The following is a 20,271-nucleotide window of genomic DNA, read 5'->3' as shown; positions in this document are numbered from 1 at the left end:
TGGCTTTTCTTTTCAAAATACAGAATCAGTATTTTACAAATGAAAGGATTGGTATCACTAGAAAGAGGATTGAAATATCTTTTATATTTGTGAAACACATATATTCCATTTAAATATTCAACTATATCCTTGGATTTTTAAAACACGTATTATCAATGTACATCCTTCATGCATATTAAATATTGATCCTTGGATTTTTTTTTTTTTGTAAGTAGGTATGTGCTCTCTTTGGAGAAAGAAAAAATACCTAAATGCCAATATGACCACCAAACAATTTTACCTGTGATAAGACTAAAAATTTCTTATAACAGTATACTATAAATATGCAAACTAAATGAACCTTTTTTAAGTTAAAAATTAGAACTAGAGATCGATTTAGGTATCTAAGACTTAAGCAGAAAAAACGACTTCTTAGATGAAGACTAGTAAATAAACTTTTTGAGCTATGAAATTACTACATTTTAGATGGAGGAACCAACAGGTAATTATTACTAAGAACCTTTCAAAATGCAATTTAAAAAATTTTATGCATCCTTTCTGTTGAATTTCCTTCTCTCCTCCCCACTGCTTTATGTGAATTTAATTCCAGATTTGAGAAGACAGGATTTTTTGCTTTTAGGGAAGCTGAATCTCTTTCTCTTTAAAAAGGGTAACCTGCTGATGAGAGAACAGAGGGCTGGACTTATTTTGAACAGGAATGGCTGCGCAAATACTTAATTCATTTGTTCTTTGGATGTTATTTTTGGCACAAGTATTGAAACTATCCTTTAATTGGTCTTTTGCAGTCCTGATTTTAGAATTTTAGGACTTAGAAGTTGAAACGGACCTTAAAAATCATGTAAGCTCTAGTTTTGAGCTCCCTTTTTCCCCTCTTAATAGTGGAATCCTTTTTTTTAACCCTCAACTAAAATTTTCAGCCAAGCCCCCAATTTATAAAGCAGGGAACAGCTGCTGTATTGGGGGCTCAAAGTTTGAGTGGGGACTCTAGTTGCATGGGGAGAGTGTGCAGAGGGTATAATGGGAGTCCTTGCAAATTTATGTCTTGCTGAGGACGGTGGAGAAGGCATCTGTTTGCCGTTTATGCACTGACCTAGGATGAAGTCGGTGTTTGGCCTGTGCTGTCTGTAGACTGTGTGCACACAGAATGGTCCAAGTTTCCAAATCCCAGCACTCTAACTACATTTGGTTCTGCTAAACAGTTTTGGTGCAGTCATTTTGATTCACATCAACCTTACTTATGTTAAGTAAGTATTCAGGTTATTTATTATGTATTACTCTTGTACTTTGGAATGAGCAGATTTAAAAACTCCTGCTTCATATGGATTCCATATGTGGCTTTTAAGTTGGCAGAAATGCAAAGGCTTACAATTAATTTGCACATAACGTTGCATGCTGAATAGATTAAGGTCAATGGCATAGGTATTATTTGAAATTCTTTGTCATCTCTAATATTGCTCATATTTCATTTAAACAAGCTATTAGGTGATCAAAGATTCTGTGGTGATTAAGTGATAGATCCACAGATGTCTTATTTGGTCATTTTCTTACTGAATGCAGATACCCATGGAATTAATTTTGTTATTGTTTTGCACTGATACTCTCCAGATATACAAGATTATATTTAAAAGTGGGACATTTAGTCTTTATTTCTATAATTTATCCCCCACCCACCTCCTACCACCATGCTAGGCAGAGAATATTGCCCTGCTTAATGTAACAGTTACAAGTGAGACTGGGTTCAGATACTGGCCTTGACGTTTCCAAGCTGTGTGACCATGAACAATTACTTCATCACTCTGAACTATTCCTTTTAGGCAAAAAGTGGGTATACCTCTAGGATAGTTGTAAAGACTCAACGAGATGGAGCAGCACAGCCCTCAGTGGGGACTAGATGACTTCTGAGGGCAGGGGCAGGCTTTTGGTCCATTATCACCGGGAAAACTGTTGTCAGTATAAACTTTCCTTGTTAGTAAAATGCACTCCGTGTAATAGAACTTCTCACTCTTGCCAAGTTTTATTTTCTTTTGTCCTTCACCCACTGTGGGAGGTTGTACCTCCATGCTTTCCTTTGGCAACGGGATCTGTCTACGGGTTTTCTAGCCAGGGCAGCTGCTCCATTTCCCCCTCCCCTGGACCCTAATCTCCTCTCATGCTTAGCTGCAGCTGTCCACCATGCCCATTCCTGGCATGACCTGATTAGTTCTCTGTTTCTACAACACAAATGCCCGCATTTCTCATGTCTTACCTACAGGGTCATTTTGAGGCCTCAGACCTACCTGGGTTTGTGTTTTTTAAAAAAATGGTAGTACATGCAGAACTTTACAGTTCCAATAAAACAGCATGAGTAAATATGCATAGGAAAATGCCTAAAATATTGTAGGTATCCAATAATTATTCATTGAAATAAGTTGGTTGAATCTAAAGCAGTTTTCTTAGCTTAGGAACAAAATTAGCATACATCTGGGTCCTTCCACAAAAATTTGTTATGCACAAGTAGGTATTTTTTAAACTTGTTTAATTATTAATATACACTTTATTCTGATGACCGTTACAAATTTTCTAATCAAGTTTATATTTACACGCTTACAAGTTTTTGTTACAAATGGTGTTTATGGGTTGTTGAACCTCAAGGAATCTGGCATTTTAAATTGTTTTTCACTGTATGGAATATAAAAAGTGGAAATATGAAAAATCATCGATGTTACCATGAAGAAGGGTGCCTCTCTCCCTGAAGTTAGTGCTTCTCAGAGTGGGGGCATTAATTCACTGAGTGGAACTTTGTCTCATTGTTTTTCATTTTCTGTTGTCCTAAATGTTTTCTCTTCAACTGGATGGATAAAGATTTATGGGACTCAAGTTTTGCCCAGATTGAGACCAACTTCTGTTCTGTCCACTATTAGTTTATTTTTTTATTTAGTGTGCATTTCTGAACATAGATAAGTTACCAAAGGTGGAGGAGGTGAGAAAGAGGAAGAAGAGAAGCAGGGCTGAGATGGGCCACTGTCCTGAGGGAGGGGTGTGCTGTCGGACTAACCAATTCGATTACGGGGTGTTTCCAAGTCCCTTTCCAGAGGGGGGCATACGCTGCTGCTTTTGTACTCATGACACGAAGAGTGTAGTGGGGGTTCATGTGGAGGACTTGCCGGGACCGCAAACCCCAGAAGGACAGTTGTGTAAATCCAGGGATATACACAGCTTTGTTGGGCGACAGTCCTCCCGGGGTCCCTCGTGGGTCTGCATGTCTTGCTGGGTGTGCCGAGAATGCTCTTCACCTGGGCCATTTCTTAGGGTTATGTTTGCAGCGAGCAACCTTGAAGGATGAAGTAATGTCTCTCTCTGGAGCAAAGAGCAATCTCACGGCTTATGTTAAAGCAGCAGGTTCCCTCAGCACAGGCCTTCAGCTGTGATGCAGACATTGTGCAGCCCATGTAGCTCGTGCAGCCTCCATCTGGGCCCCTCCGTTCCCCCCCGACGGGACTTTTGGAGAGAGGAGGATGGACACGGACATGACCCTCATGCTGCCTGCTGTGCTGTGAGTCATAAAGTCCTTGGTTTCTCACCCAGGAGTTGAGTGTCTGGCTTTGGTGAAACAGTAACAGTCCACTTTGTTACCTTGTAAAAAAGGGTAACAGCAGATCAAGGCCAGACACAGGTATATTATATGTAAATTGAGTGCTCATCCAGTTAACAGTATTCAGAGGGGTCCTGTTTAGAACATAGTCACCTGGGACTCACCTACAAATAGGAAGGCAACAACGGTGGGTGGCTCCACAAGCTTCACAGGTTTTTAAGCCTGATGAGGGCTTCTCAGGCACTTCATATCTGTGCCATTGGCCAGTGTGACTCCAGAGAACCAAGGGAGACCAGGGCATCTTTACCAAGGATTGTATCCTGAGTCAGGTGAGATGTGAAACTGACATGTGTGAGTGGTTGATTTTGGGAGTGCAGAGCAACAGAATCCAGGATTTCTGGTGGCTGTGGGAGAAGAGCACACAATGTTAGGAGCCTAGGCAGACATCTGTCCCTGAAAGAAGGTGGGAAAGTCTAGACCGAGACAGTGAGCTGGGGCCGGAAGAGCACATTTCAGACACAGCCTTGATCTGCTGAATTGTACTGGTAAAGGGAATTTGTTTGCTTTTTGATATTTGCAAAATGAATTGTTTTCAAGCAATTAGTTAACCAGCTTATTGGAGAATAACACTGAGTTCACCTCCAAGATACTTTAAGCAATTTAGAGAAGCATTTATAATTAACTTTCGTGCAGCAGATAAAAGCCAAGTGAGAGTATTTGTTTAGAACTATATCTTCTGTGTTTTCTTTGTAATATATCTGTAAAAGTGTATTTACTTATTATCTGCAATAGGTATTTGCTCCTTTCCTCCATCCAAAGAATAATATGTTTATATCGTAATTAGACCTGATGTTAAGATTCTAGATGGTGAGAGGACTCTCAGAACTCAAATACATAAGATGTTGAAAACCCTATTTCTGTGTTTCCAGTGTGAATTTTATTGGCATTTAGTCAGAACCAAATACTAAATAATATTTTTCATTCATTTAGTGATATGTGAAAATAAAGAATTGCCTGCAGCCATCAACTGACATCCTTGATGGCTGATGGCATCTAGGCATTCATGGATTAAGTAAAAAAAATTCATGGATCAAGAAGTGGGTTTGAGTGGGCAAGTGTCTGTGGGTGTGACTCCTCTGTCCTGGAGGGCTGCTGCGTGGAGTTACACAGGTTGTGAACTGTACAACTCCCAGGATGGGCATGATGCTCCCTGGAGCTGGGCTGTGTAGAACTTTGTGTGCAGTAAGCAGTCGTCCAGGGGCTTAAATAAGTGCATATAAAGTGGGTGATCCTTTTAAGGTGAATGGGTTCTGCCATTTGTTGTGTGGTAAGTACCACCTGTGTCTTTCACTCCTGAAAGAGGAACCTGGTGGTGGTGGTGGTGTGCAGCATGGAGGCTTCTCATGGAGAACTGGGAGCTCTCTGCCATGAGAGAGGGTTTCTCGGTCTGACAAGGACTGCTCAGGTGCCTTGGGACCTTGTGACCTGGGTGAAGAAACCTTGGACCAGGGTCCCCTCTCCAGCTGGCCTAGGGAGACCGAAATGCATGTGCTGCTGAACCAGTTTTTGTACCTTTGAAGCCAACTAAACCATTTGTTTGCTTTTGTTAACAAAAGTCGAATTTTCCCCACCACATAGAGGTACACCACTGTTGCCTTTTGCCACAGTCTAGTTCTGTTCTACTATTTGAGATTTGAAACCTGTACAACTAGGAGAACTTCTATCCTTAAAGAAGAGTTACCAGGCCTTAGCATGTACCTTGTTTTCTGCCCAGGTGGCTGACAACCTCCGGGAAAGCCTGGAGGACCTATTTATTGCTCCCATTCCCCCTACCCCTATCACAGGTCACTATGTTTTATGTAACAGAATTTTGAATAGTGGAAGGCAGTGGGACTTGGTGTTGTAAAGTCTGGGTTTGAATCCCACTTCTGGTACTTTCTAACTATATTACCCTGAGTCATTTTAAGCTTTTTGAGTCTTAGTTTCCTCACAGGTAGAGTATGTTGCGAAACAGTTCTTTACAGCTCTTGTGCTTCTGCACATCTTGTGAGCTGAGGTACTGACACCTTTGTTCTGGACTATCTTTCCAGGGATGTTTGTATAGTGAGAAGCCTTGGAAGATAGATGCCCATGAAAGAACTGTTTGGTTCCCCAAGTTCAGGAGTCCTCTTGAACTTGTAGTGCAGTTCACTGTGTGAGCCCTCTTTGTGCTGTCCTGTGGGAATTGTTGTGCAGGGAACTGGCACAGAGGCTGACACTGGCTTCTGCTGTTGCTGTGAGTGATAAACTGTCCCTAGTCTCTGACCCAGAGTTTTATGTCTCCTGCCAGCATCCATGAAACTGGAAGGCTAACCTTTTAGCTTTTAAACAGGTTAAAATCTCTGACCCTGCCTGAGTCTGCAGGCAGAAGTACTTGCTTACTCCTATTGATCAGCACGTGCTCTCATTTGCCTCCCCACCACCTGACCCTGCCTTGGTTCAGGTTATGACCACTTCACTCGCAGTATTATACATCGTACTCCCATCCTTCCCCAGCTCTCCATTCTCCCCGCTCTACGGCAAGGAGATTACTCTAGTGGCACATTAAATGGCTCTTAATTTGGACAGCATTAAAGCGAAACTCCTTTATAGGGGCCTCGCCTGTTTCTCATCTCCATTCATATTCGGTCCCCAGCCATACCTGTATGGAGCAAAGGGGTAGGCATATTTGATGTCCTCCATGAAATGTTCAGGTTCTCCAAGTTCAGGAATGCTCTGCTGTGGCACAGTATTTGGTGTAGGCAGGCATCACTTGGTTCTCTTCCCATCACCCTGTGGGAATTGGGGCTTGGGTACTGGTGTATCATGAACTTATTAATGTTTTCTGACTCTGTAACTTTGTGCTTACCTCACTTTCAGTGACGTTTCTGCCATTTCCACCTGTCTTCCAAAGGTATAGTATCTACCATAAGAAGTTGCAAAGAATAAAGAGGTCATGGGTACAAGGCGCTTGTCTCAGGGCCTGGTTAGCTGTTGCTAGCACTGCTTTAATTGTTCTTACAAGACTTGGTTCTGGAATTACAGTCTTTGGAAACTCTTTGCTAAACTGCCTCTACTCCTACCTGCCCTTTAGGTATACCCCATTTAGATGTTTAGTCCTTTAGTATATATTCCTTACAGATCTAAAGAAATATTTTTAATAAACCAAAACCTATTATAATACTGAAAAGGAGTTCAGATATTTTTCTTCTGGTTAGCTGGATGGCATATATAGAGAGGAGGCTGCAGATGCCTGAGCTGAAGAGTGCCAGCCTGGCATAGTGCCTTTACTTTTGAATGGCTCTGGGCACTCCTTCTGCTCTGTTTTGCTTTGTTTTATAGTCTTTTTTTCCCTTTTAACACCCAGTTTTCCACCTGATGGTGTTTGGAGTCACAGCAAATTGTTTTCTAAAGGATAAATCAAAGGTGGGTTTAAATGGTTAACATACAAGCTGGCTATGAAATTGTGAGTTTTACAAGCTGTTACATCATATGGCTTGTATTCTGTCTAGCTATGTCCACCATTGGGACCATTTTAAACAACATTGAATAGATAGACATAGTTAATAAATCCTTTGCTCATGTAAAGGTCAGGTTATTGAAATTGCACCTCCATAGGGTGTGCCTGCCACAGTGGTCTTTTTTGGTGCTGATTGAATTAGGGGCTCGTTTCCCACTGGCTTATGAGGTCCTGGTGGGACAGCACCTGAATGGGGTTTCATCCCCTGTCTTGACAGGGCCTGGCTCTCAGGAGGCATCCTACAAATTGTTTGGAATGCATGAATGACTAAATGAGAAAATGTGAGTGCTTAGTTAACTGGCAATCATTAGCCAAATGGGAACTAATTTTTCCCTCTTCTCTGATGTGGAAAGATGTGTGGGAGCAGGGGCGGGGACTGGCAGTGGGGGTTTGGGGCAGTGGACATATACTTGGCTTTCTCTCTGCTTGTGCTCCTGCCCTCCTCTCCCTGAGGGTGTTTAATCCCAGAAAGGACTGAGATTTGAATACCTTCTCTAAAGATGAAAGACACATTTGCTCTATCACCCAGAACTCTGATACTAAGCAGTGCATGGTCTTCACTGTGTCATCTGTTCCAGTTCTAACCTAGAGGGCTTTCCAAAGAACGGGTATCTTTTGTCTCTTCTCCCACTCCCTCCAGTTGGGATTGTAATTCTTTTACTCCTTTAATTCTCTCACTCTATCTGGTCTTCATCTGTAGAGACTTATGTCTGACACCATTTTATAGGTCCAGGCTACTCCTTCCTCCCAGAGCCACAGATCCCTCTTTGTGTTTCCTGAACTCTTTCTGGGACCCTTTGTTTTTGAGTGAGTTGGGGTATGTCTGGTAGGATAAGGGGGTGGTGAGTAAATTTAAAAATTCAAATGGCGCTAAAGCATCAAAGAACGGATTTTTTTTTTTGTCCTCTTTAGAGGCTTTTTTTTTTCATCAAATACTTTGTAATAGCTTACAAATTAAACCACATTTAACAAATTGGTTGTGTTTTGAAGAATATAATTACAGTACATTTACAAGAAAAGGTCTATATACATAATAGTTGACAGTATTTGAGTATTTGAAATGGAAACTTGAAAATCTGGGGACATGGCACTCTTGGGGAAACTTGACTTACTATGATCCCTATTTTGTCCCCCATCAGTTTTCCTTTGCTGGTTTATGTAGGGGAGGGCAAAGGACCTTTGTACCTATCTGCTTAGAGATGAAGTTACAGAGGAGCTCTGTCATTCCTTGCCACTTGAGCCTTTGTGTCAAATCTTGATACTTTGTGCACATTTAACTGCTTGTGCTGTCAAGGTCACTGAAAAAAGCTGAAACTTTGCAAAGTGGAGGGTATGAAGTGAATATAAGTTGTCAGTGATTTTTACTGTGATCAAGTGTTCTTGGGTGCACAGAATTCTTGGCTTAATACTGAAGAGGCCAGACACTATTCTGTTTCCTATTCGTGATGTATTTCACTATAATCCAGTCTTTTGGGGTAATGGGACAGGGTGGTATAGCCATTGTAACCTATGTGATGCCTTTCAATTTATTAATCAGACTCTCTCAAAGGGTAACTACCAGTCATTTTTTATTTTATTTTATTTTATTTGAGAGGGCATCTCTCATATTTATTGATCAAATGGTTGTTAACAACAATAAAATTCTGTATAGGGGACTCAATGCACAATCATTAATCAACCCCAAGCCTAATTCTCAACAGTCTCCAATCTTCTGAAGCATAACGAGCAAGTTCTTATATGATGAACAAGTTCTTACATAGTGAATAAGTTCTTACATGGTGAACAATGCAAGGGCAGTCATATCACAGAAACTTTCAGTTTTGATCACGCATCATGAACTATAAACAATCAAGTCAGATATGATTATTCATTTGATTTTTATACTTGATTTATATGTGAATCCCACATTTCTCCCTTATTTTTTTTATTTTTATTTTTTAAATAAAATTCTGAAGTGGTAGGTAGATGCAAGATAAAGGTAGAAAACATAATTTAGTGCTGTAAGAGGGCAAATGTAGATGATCAGGTCTGTGCTTGTAGACTAAGTATTAATCCAAGCTAGACAAGGGCAACAAAACATCCACAGATGCAGAAGATTTCTCTCAAAACGGGGGGGTGAGGTTCTAAGCCTCACCTCTGTTGATCCCTAATTTCTCACCTGATGGCCCCCCTGCGACTGTGCCTGTCTTAGGTTGTTCCTCCCTTGAGGAATCTTACCCGTCTCTGGCTAACCAGTCATCTTCCAGGGCCATACCAGGAAATATAAAGTTGGTAAGTGAGAGAGAAGCAATATTCTTTAAAAAGGTTAGCTTTTTACTTCTTTGCAGATTTATGCTCTGTGGCTTCTATGCCCAGCATTTATCTTGAGGTATCTTTACCACTTGGAAGAATTATGATACTCGGTAATTTTCGATATGAGGCATGAATTCTACTAAAGGGTTGTAATTAGGAAGGAAGAAGAAAAGCTATGTAAGTAGCAGATGGAAGAAAACATGGGAAGATTGATTATTTCTTTGACATAACTTCTTGTAGAGTAACATAAGCATGTATAGGTTTTAACAAACTACTAATTAAATTGTGTACACACATTAACAGAATAGGAATACAGATACATAACAAAAGCAGACATACAATTACCAGCCATCTCCAGTGAAACCAAGAAAACCAGTTAGGTACCCTAGGCATTTGTGAAAACTTATCAATAATATGATGGATATTGTCTAACTGAATTTGAATAGTTTGAGAAAAATCAGAGAAATTAAAACAACACATTCCTGGGAACTGTTCACATCCCATATGTTCTTTTAACAGTGGATAGTCTATAGTCGCATGATTTTGGAGCACTGCAACTTGCACTTCTCCTAATTCTTGGTTGAGTTCTGACAATATAGATCCCGTCAAATTTGTTGTTTTACTGTATGCACAGGCCAGCTTAGATATCTCCTTCTTCATTCCAATGGCAAGTCCAGGAACTGGCGGGATGAATGCAGCTACAACTGCAGCAGCGCCAGGATCTTTGTTGAAGTTTTTTGATGATCATCTTCTGGAATGACTCTTCCAGAGGATGTTGATGTTGGAAGTTCTTCTTCATATCGTATCTTATTTTGTTTTCTGTGTAGCCAAATTAGGCTTTGATCCTCTGTATAAACACAAACAAACCCTTTGCCCACACTTTGATATGACCTTTATGCCATTGTGAAGAACCTATTGGAGATCACCACACAGGAACTGCTTTTTTTTTTTTTACGAGAAAGAAATACTATCAGAAAAATGTACTTCCATAGCTCATCATCCGACACCCTTTACAAGATCAAAATTAAGGATATGTAAAGCATGCATTAATCATTGATTTGCAGTTAATTTTATCCTGTCAGGGAGTAATTCCCCCCCTTTTTTTGTTGTCATTAATCTACAATTACATGAAGAATATTATGTTTACTAGGCTCTCCCCTACACCAAGTCCCCCCCACAAATCCCATTACAGTCACTGTCCATCGGCATAGCAAAATGTTATAGAATCACTACTTGTCTTCTCTGTGCTGTACAGCCCTCCCTTTTCCCCCACCCCCCAACTACCAGTCATTTTTAATGCTGTTTATCGAAGTGATGAACTAGGAACAGAAGGGATTTTACAGATATATAATCCCAGAAAGGATTGAGATTTGAATACCTTATCTAAAGGTGAAAGGCAAATTTGCTGTATCACCCAGAACTCTAATAACTTCGTCTTCATTTGTATTATTGGGGGACATAACTGAAGTGGTCATGGAAAACACTGAGAATATTGAGTTGTTTAGGTGAACCTGTCTTGCTCAGATTGTTGAAGGATTCATTGATTTGCGGGTGAAGAGAAACCGTGGTAGGGTAGCTGTGGTGTTTGCATTCCATTTTAATGTAATATTTCCAGGGACTTTGAGGCTGTGTGAACATGATTAGAAGGCAAGCCTAGGGCAGTTGAGGGTTGTGTGAGGAAGTGGCCTTGCTGTCTTACGTGTAGTCCCTTCTTTTTGGGCTCAGCTGGGATCTTGGCCACCTTCTGATCTGTGTGCGGGCTCCTTGGGTGTTGCCCGTAGACCTTCTTCACGTCCGCCCTCCTTAGTTTGTCCACACAGCCACTGCTCTGGTCCGCACCTTCGTCCTCTGGATGGCTATCCCTTGGCCTCCCACTTTCCTCTTCCTGGTCCACTCTGTACCCTGAGCACAGTGGTCCTGTCCCACGCCCTGACACTTTCATGCTGGTAGTGACCCCCCACCCGCCCGGCCTCCCACTGCCCTTGGTCCAGCCTAAAATTCTCCCTGTGGCCTTTCCTCCCCCAGTGCCCACTTCACAGCTCTAGCACCTGCTTCCTCTCTTCCTCCTCTCCCACTCCAGCCCTCTGCCTTCCTTTTCTTCCTGGAATTCTTCCCTATGACAGAGCCTTGTCACCTGCTCTCCCTGGGGCACATGGGATTCCCTCCCAAATCAGAGTCAGCCTTGGAGTATTGTCAGACTACCCAGGACTTTTCCTTGAGAACCCCCAACATAATTAGATCATCATTACTATTTGAGTGTGAGGATCTGATTGTATTCTGCACTAGTTAGTCACCTTCAGGAGTAGGAGCTATGCATTAACGTGACATTGATGGTACCCTCAGCACACACGGTAGGGGCTTTACACTGCTCAGGAGGTCTGGTTTTCCCCAACAGTTGAGTTTAAACCTGTAGTCCCCATGTTATGCTTATAGTGTCCTCTTTCTCTTTGGAAGTTACTCATTTTGGATGACAGCGTATATAGTAATTGTATTTAAAGCCCAAGGATGTTAAATCATGTAGGGAAAGGGTTCCATTGTTAGGCTTCTAGAGCTGGGAACCTAGTGAGGGGCAGGGATTGCTAAATTCTGATTCTGGCTGAAGATGATTTATATTCTTGAAACTCTGGGTGCATATCCAGATGCTCATGTTGTTAACGTGTTGAAGAGCTAACACATGCACCTGGGATTTTAGAGTATGAAGGGTGGGGGGTTGGTCAGGCTGCTACAGAACCCACAGTAAACACAGGATGACCACAGTTACATACTCCAGGGACTGACAAACTTTTGATTGGAAGGGGTTGAAGATGCTAGCCCACAGTTTGCCAGGAAACATGGTCCGAGCTGTCTGCGTTCCGGCCGAGCCCGTCTCCCTGTGGCTGTGTGATGGGCTGGGAGGCCCAGGGACCATCCAGGCTTCAGTTTCCCTGCCCATTCATAGACTTGAAGAAGCAGACAGAGCCAAGTGATCTGAATTAAATAAAATCTAACAGGCAGCACGAAGCCTGGTTTGGTGAGGCCTGTTATGGCCCACGCCCCCGGAGACTCAGTTTCCTACTCTCTGATTTGAACCAACAGATGCCTGCCTCAGGGAAGGCTCTGAAGAGTCCCAGCCATCTCTGCAAGACAGTTTGAAATGGCTGGATCCCTTCAGGGGAAAAGGGCTTTTGTGAAATTGGTCAGAAGATAATTTCTATCAGATTCCATAGCCCGAGGTTTCAAAACAAAGCAGAAAACTCTCTGCAGGCCTGGCTTTGGGTGGGGCCCAGCCTTAAAGTGGTGGGTCCTTCAGGGTGGCCCTGCAAGGCAGGCCCGCTGAAGAGACTCCGAGGCCCAGGCAGGCATGAAAGATGCCAGAAAACAAAACAAAACGGAACAACAGAAACACAGGTAAGAGCGCTGCATTTGCCCGAATGCAGGTGTGTGTGTGCATTTCATAGAAACAGAGTCAGGGATGGAAAAGGCATGGTAAGGCCCCACGCTTCCGAGAAACCAACGTGCAGCTAATGAGAGTCTGGTGATGGGCTTGGGGAAATTCAACACAGCCTTCCCTGCTTTTCTGCCGTCTTTTGGTGGGAAGGTTATGTGCAAGGGGTGCTCTCTCTGCTTGTGAGCCGGCTTAGGCCAGAGCGTTAGCAGGCCTCGTGGAGGTTTTGCCGGTCCAGTGATTCAGCACAGCATTTGCAAGGTTTCTCTAACAGTTAACTATCTACAGCAGGCTGAGTGTGGATTGGTTGAAAAGAAAGGTGAAATGAGGTAATCAGAATTATCTAATTTTCTTCTTCTTCTTCTTTTTTTTTTTAAGTTCTGGCATCTTGTGTTCTCTGCCCACCAGAAATATTCCAGCAGAGCCATGCTAATGCCTTTCATCTGCTAAGCCTTCCAGATGGCAGTTGCTCAGCCTGTGAGCAAAAGAGGGAGCATTTGAGGTTTATGCATAAGCTAATTCCCTCCTTGGTCTGACCCAGTGAACTCTTATTCGTTATGCTAAGCACCAGTGGTACGTGGTCCTGATGTGCTTAGCCCTGCAGGGCATTTAAAAACCACTACACCTCATTTTAAGGGGAGGACATCTTCAAATTCCTGGTAATCAATGACTGGCTCAATAGAGCACTTAAAATGCTTTCTCAGGATACTTTTTGTGATCTAAGTGGACTCTACATTACTTGAGGATGGAGGCTCCCCCTCCTGCCATCAGCACCAGTGCTCAGGAAAGCTTGGGGTCAGATCTGTGGCTCCACCCTTTCTAGTTGGTACCCAGCCTTGGTTCCTGCACTGTGTTTATAGGGTCCTTCCCCTTGGCTAAGGAGTCCTCTCTGTTACTCCTTCAATCCAGGGATGTTGACTGAGCATGCAGAGCTGGGATTACAGTCCAATCTAGTTGCAGATGATTCTTGGACCTCCGGAGCTCTCAGTCCAGTGGAGGAAAGACCTATAAATAATGTGCATGTGAAAGGGAGGCAGTGTGTCAGCCCAAGGGTGGAGTGGACAGGGAACGCTTCAGAGGAGGCAGCGTTGCTGTGTGTTTTGAAGGAGGATTAGGGATTTACTGAGCAGAACAATACCTGTCTTATTATTTCCCCAAAACAAAATAAATTCGTGCAACTTGCTAGGATGCAGAGTTGAGCCTGTGCTATATATTCTGCTGTATATAGCTTAGGGGGTTATGATAGCTACAGTGTTAGCTGTCTGGGCTCCTTTGTTTTTTCCTGTTCCCATTCATTTGGAGGGCGTTTGCAGCCTGCCCTGGGTGCACCACTCTTTCAACTCTTAAGTTGATATTCAGAGGTTCCCATATAGTTTATCTCTTAGTTTTGTTCCCCAAGTAGATTTTAAACTCAGTGAGGGCAGAGGCCACCTCATCCATTTAGGCACAAATGCAGCCAGTACATCACAGCAAGTATTCAGAGAAGGCTAGTTGAGTATTTTTAAACATCACTATTTCCTGGTTCTATAAATATGACAGGACAGTTCAATGATTCTTACTTATGAACAGAGTGTGTGTGCACATGTGTGTGTTTTTAAGGAAAGCACAAGTTTGTAATCAGCATATCTAATTTGTTCACTCATTTATTCATTCATTAATTCAGTAACAGGCTCCACCTTTGGAAATAATACTTTTCTTTTCCTGCATTGAGTTTTTTTGAATGCTGCATTTTCACAGCACTGAGATTTTATTCTTTAAACTTGATAATTGTTTTGATAAATCTCTATCTCTTGGATATTGGCTTAGAGCTAATTCTTCTCTCTTAAGTACTTCTTAGGGTAGTTGACCATACAATGTTTGAGAAATCACCACTTTTATTAATGAATTTTGAGATTTGGCAGCAACTTAAATTGATAATAATGGAATGTGTTTTGGTAAGAAAACTACAAGACAATGTTTCACCCTGCCAACTGGAGCAGAGATAGGGATCTCTAGTGCAGGAAAATAATGTATCAGTAATTTAGGCCACTGTATCAAGTAGTTGACAGCTGGGCATTAGTGATTGTTTTTTTAGTTCTATGCGGCACATATGACGTGGTATGCACTGAGTGCTGTTTGTACATATTATCTCATTTAATCCCCCTGGAGTCCCACGAGGTGTCAGTACTATTCTTGGTACTGTATTGATGAGGACAGAGGTATGTGACTTATCCATAGGCATGGTTGTGTGCCCACAGACAACCCATCTGGTACTGAAGCTATTCTGGTTGCATGTAATGTAGTAGGCAACTGGAAGATGGGGAAATATTCAGGAGTATTCATTCTTTGGACTGCTTAGGACAGTTATGCTCACTGTTTCCATTACAGTATATGTGTTTATGATTGCATGTTTCTTTTTATTCTTTTTCACTGTAGAAAATATATGTAACCATGATGGTTAGTTTTGAATTCATTTAAAGGCCTTTTAAAACAACTTTGTTTGGATAAACTAAGAGACTTCAAAGCACTCCTGTTTCCAAAGCAAAGTGGTTTCAGTTAAAAATGATAAACTTTGCCTCGTTGTCTGTGATGCTTGTGAGAATGCCTTTGGAAAAATGTGGATGGAATTTACACAAATATTAATGTATGCTTTTTCTCTGAAGTTGTATTAGAGCTGATTATGTAAGATACATTACACATAGGAATGTATAAGCTCAGTTTTGGCATCCTAGCGAGTTGGGTGTGTGGTGGTGGTTATTGCTCCTGCTGTTTTAAAGCTGGGTTGCAGATTCCTGTGTTTCGAGGGACCAGGCATAAAGCCCTTGAGGGTCCAAGGTGGGAAAGATAGGGAGTGTGGTCAAGGGTCACTATGCTTGTGGCCTGTGTAGGGGGAGCTACCAGCTGATGGTTGAGCAGAGATGATGCACCTGTGTTGCCAGATCTAACCATTTTCAAGGAGAACTTGGAGCTCCAATTTTTGTATTTATTTATGTATTGTTGATATACAATCTTATTTTGATTTCAAATATACCACACAGTGGTTCAGCAGTTACCCATATTATTGAATCTTCACCCCCTCTAGTGCAATTGCTGTCTATCAACATAGAAAAATGTTACAGAATCATTGGCTATATTCTCCATGCTGTACTACTGTCCCTGTGACCAATTTATATTTGTGATTGCAAATTATTGTGCCCCTTTATCCCCCTTCACCTTCTCCCTGAACCCACCCAACCCCTCCTACATGGTAAGCATTAGTCATTTCTCAGTGTCTGTGAGTCTACTGTTATTTTGTTCTTTCTGTTTTGCTTTTTTAAAATATTTCACATATAAGTGAAATCATATGGTACTTGTCTTTTTCCTTCTGGCTTATTTCACTTAATGTAATACCCGCTAGATCCATCCATGTTGTTGCAAATGGCAGGATTCCTTTTCTTTTTATGGCTAAATGATATTCCATTATATATATGTACCACATCTTCTTTATCCATTCATCTACTGATGGACACTATGGTTGCTTCCTTATCTTGGCTATTGCAAACAGTGTGACGATAAACTTGGTGGGGGGCATATATCTTTTCAAATCAGGGATTTTGTTTTCTTCTGGTAAATTCCAAGGAGTGGAATTACTGAGTCAAATGGTATTTCTAGTTTTAGTTTTTTTGAGGAACCTCCATATTGCTTTCCACAGTGGTTGCACCAATTTACACTCCCACCACTAGTGAAGGAGGGTTCCTATTTCTGCACACCCTTGCCAGCATTTGTTATTTCTTGTCTTTGGATAGTGGCCATCCTAACTGGTGTGAGGTGATACCTCATTGTGGTTTTAATTTGCGCTTCCTTGATGATTAGCAGTGTGGAACATCTTTTCATGTGCCTGCTGGCCATTTGTATTTCTTTTTTGTCTGTTCAGGTCCTCTGCCTATTTTTTAATCAGATTATTTGTTTTTTGGGTGTTGAGGTGTGTGAGTTTTTTATATATTTGTATGTTAACCCTTTATCAGATGAGTCATTTACTAATATTCTCCCATACTGTGGGATGCCTTTTTGTTCTGTGGTGGTGTCCTTTGCTATACAGAAGCATTTTAGTTTGATGTAGTCTCACTTGTTCATTTTTGATTGTTTCTTTTGCCGGAGGAGATGTGTCCAGGAAAAAGTTGCTCGTGCTTATATTCAGGAGATTTTTGCTTATGTTTTCTTCTAAGAGTTTTATGGTTTCATGACTTACATTCAGTTTGTTGATCCATTTCAAGTTTACTTTTATGTATGGAGTTAGACAGTAGGCCAATTTCATTCTCTTGCATGTGGCTGTACAGTTTCCCCAAAACCAGTTGTTGAAGAGCCTGTCTTTTTCCCATTGTTATCCAGGGCTCCTTTATCAAACAGTGTGAAAAGTTGGCCGTGTATGTGTGGGTTTATATCTGGGCTCTGTTTTCTGTTCCATTGATCTATGGGTCCATTCTTATGCAGAGCTCCACAATTTTTAAATGAGAAATTTCTCGACTTCAATGCTTTGGAAGAAAGTTCAAATTAAACCAATACCAGAGAGTGAGATAGACCCCACAGGCAGAGGAAGATAGGGGATTTGGAAGGTGCTCTGTATCTATCCATAGACTCCCCTGCTATGACATTAAACTCCTGCTCTCACTGGCCTGTTAATGTTTTGATTGTACAGATGTGAAAAGTTGGATGTTAGCTAATTTTGTTTCTTTACTGTATTTTAAAAATAGCTTTGTACCTTATGGAAGATCAGGGGCCTTCTGAGGAGTCCCTTGGATAGTGAGTAGTCACTCAGTGTATTTGTTTTGTGTGTTTGTGCTTCTGGGTTTAAATGGGGAACACTGTTTGATATCATACTGTGGAGTTAAGGAGGCCATCAGCTGGGTGCACTTTGGGTCACTCAGAGGTTCCTATGGCTGTGGTGTTTGTTGTGATGAGATTTGACCTGTCAGGGGAGCTGCAGACACCTGTGAGTGTTTGGTCCTTAATACTGGTATCTAAATTCTAGGCATGCTGCCTATAACTTCCAGTTTCAAAAAAATCTATGCCAATCTGTTTCTTTATAACCTAGTGCTTTTGCTGTTTTTCCCGTCCTTGTTTTATGTTTAATCATTCTCTTTGGCTCACAAGAGCAATCCAGTCCAAAGATTTACTTTTTTCTGTTTCCAACCCCATCATTATTTTTATGTCAAAAGTATGTTTTGAGTTACAGCAATTCATGGGGATCAGGTCTCTACTCCGTAGGGAGAAGAGAGATGTCATTTGTTGCAGAGCCTATACAGACAAATGTCCACTACAATCCAGGGGGTTTATTTGTGTTACACTTAAAGAAAAATGAACATATTTGGACTGATTCTTAGCCAAGATGATATAGGCCCAAAGTTTTTCTTGGAGGAATGGGGAGTAAGAGGGATAGAAACATTTAGAAAAAATAGCTCTTTTGTCCCTATTTTATTCCTTGGGCATTTCATTCACAGGTTGTTAAAACATTACATTTAATCATATAATTCTTGTTCCTTTTGGGTTTTCCTAACCCCCTTTTATTTCTTCTTCTTTTGAAACAATTAAAATTTTTGGAAAGTTGTAAGACTATTAAGAAGAACCCCTGAGTATATTTACTGAAAGAGTCCATTCAAGTTTCTCCAGTTATCCCAAGAATGTCCTTTATAGCAAAAGGAACCAGTTCAGTGTCACACATTATGCTCAGTTGTCATGTCTTTCTAGGCTCCGTCAGTATGGAAGGGCTACTCATTCTTGTTTTCATGATGTTGACAGTTTTAAAGACTGCAGGCCAGTTGTGATGTAGGGTATCCATCCTTTTCTGAGAGGCTGTTCTCTCTGCCTCCTGCAGACTCAGTTTGTGTTATTGCCTCTGAGATGAGGTGGGCTGCTGTCAGAAGGACCTGGTGGCTGTCTCCCCTGGGTTCCTGCAACAGTCCATTAATACCTTGAATGAATGCATATCATAAATGCTCAAATAAATCAGTAAATACTTTTTGACTTCCATGTGCCAAGTGGGATACATTCGAGAACAAAACAGACAAAAAAAAAATTCCCTGCTTTTATGAAGCTTGCATTTTAGTGTGGGTAACAGATACCTAAAAAGATAAATTCATCAACTAGCATGTATGTCAGCTAGTGATAGGTTCTAAATAGGTAAAATCAGGCAGGAAGGAGGAAGGCGGGTGGTTGTTGATAGGGTGGCCAGGGAAGACCACCCATGCTGGTGATTCGGGGGCAAGACTTCCAAGGAAGTGAGGTAGCAGGTCATGGCAGACACCTGCAGGAGAGCAGTGCAGCTAGAGGGAGCCTGCGGGTGCAAAGGCCCTGCCTCAGGTTGGCCGGGTGTGGGAGGCGCAGCTTGTCTGTTGGAGTGGAGTGGAGCAGAAAGGAGAATAGGAAAGGTAAAGCGGGGGATCATTCAGGGCTTGTGACCCCTGAGGGACACGAGAAGCCTTTAGAAAGTTTTGAGCAGAGAAGTGACATAATTTGATTTATGCTTGAAAAAAGGAACCCTCTGTTGTATAGAGATTAGCAGATACGTGGGGCTAGGAAGAAGGATGTGGGGAGGGAGACTGATTAAGAAACTGTGATAAGCCCTTTGCACAGCTGTTTGTCCTGTATGGCACACAGAAGGGGCTCAGTGCTTCTCAAACTTTAAGGTATATGAGACTTAAGGCTGTTTGTCAGGGATGCAGATTTCTTCACACAGAAACTAGAATTCATTAGGTCTTAACCTGAATTGTTAACAGCCACCCTCAGGTGATTCTCATGTGGGTAGTCCTTAAACCACAGGTTGATAAATAAAGTAACAAGTGATTTTGAATAAGTGACTAATTGGTTTACAGAAAATCCTTTAGAGATACTTGGATATGAAGTGTTTCCACTCTTACAGCTTTATTTCTTATAAACATGCTATTCATCTTTAAAAAATATATATGGTAATATAAATTTCCTCTTACACTTTATTTAGTACATAAAGATCTAACTAGGCAAGGTCATTTTTTTAAGAGAAGATGTGTATTTTATGAAATAAACATAATATTGTAATACTCTTGACATGCTGTTTTCCTGCATTTAAATACATGGTTTCAGAAGGAATGAATAAATGGTACTAATAGGTTTCATTTCCAGTAAAGCTATTAAATGTATTCGAGAGGCAATTGGGCTCAGGGAGTAGATTGGATGAAGCCACTTAAAATATAAATGAGTATTTAGATATAAATGTGTATTTTAGAGCCTGAGTGGACCAGATCTGGCTTGGCATTTGATTGCACCTGAGGCCCGCGGCAGTGTGAAGGAAGGAGCCCTGGGCACGGGGTTAAGTGCAAAGCCTTAAGGGACTTTGGTTTCTTCCCTTGGTGAAGTTCAGTCTTTCACGGGTAATTGTGGGTCGAATGTGAAAATGAGTTGTGCCTTGTTTACTGTGTGATGTCATGGTCAAGAGCAGGGCCTTTGGGGCTGCAC

General features: G+C 41.5%; 1 protein-coding gene across 2 annotated transcripts in view; it reads left to right on the top strand.

Annotated features, from left to right (window-relative positions):
• Positions 1–20,271, top strand: part of TSPAN5 (tetraspanin 5) — a 160,198-nt gene that overhangs the window by 14,804 nt on the left and 125,123 nt on the right. The window contains exon 2 of one of the 2 annotated variants that reach the window (XR_008997806.1): positions 17,535–17,583. The exons of the other annotated variant lie outside the window; for it this stretch is intronic. The gene's annotated coding sequence lies outside the window, so the exon portion shown is untranslated. The remainder of the gene's footprint in view (positions 1–17,534; positions 17,584–20,271) is intronic. 2 annotated transcript variants of the gene reach the window in all.

Source organism: Manis pentadactyla, chromosome 5, assembly GCF_030020395.1.
Source record: "Manis pentadactyla isolate mManPen7 chromosome 5, mManPen7.hap1, whole genome shotgun sequence".
In the NCBI taxonomy this organism is placed as follows: domain Eukaryota; kingdom Metazoa; phylum Chordata; class Mammalia; order Pholidota; family Manidae; genus Manis; species Manis pentadactyla.
Note: the sequence above shows the minus strand (reverse complement) of the source record. Positions and strands in the feature narration are given on the sequence as shown.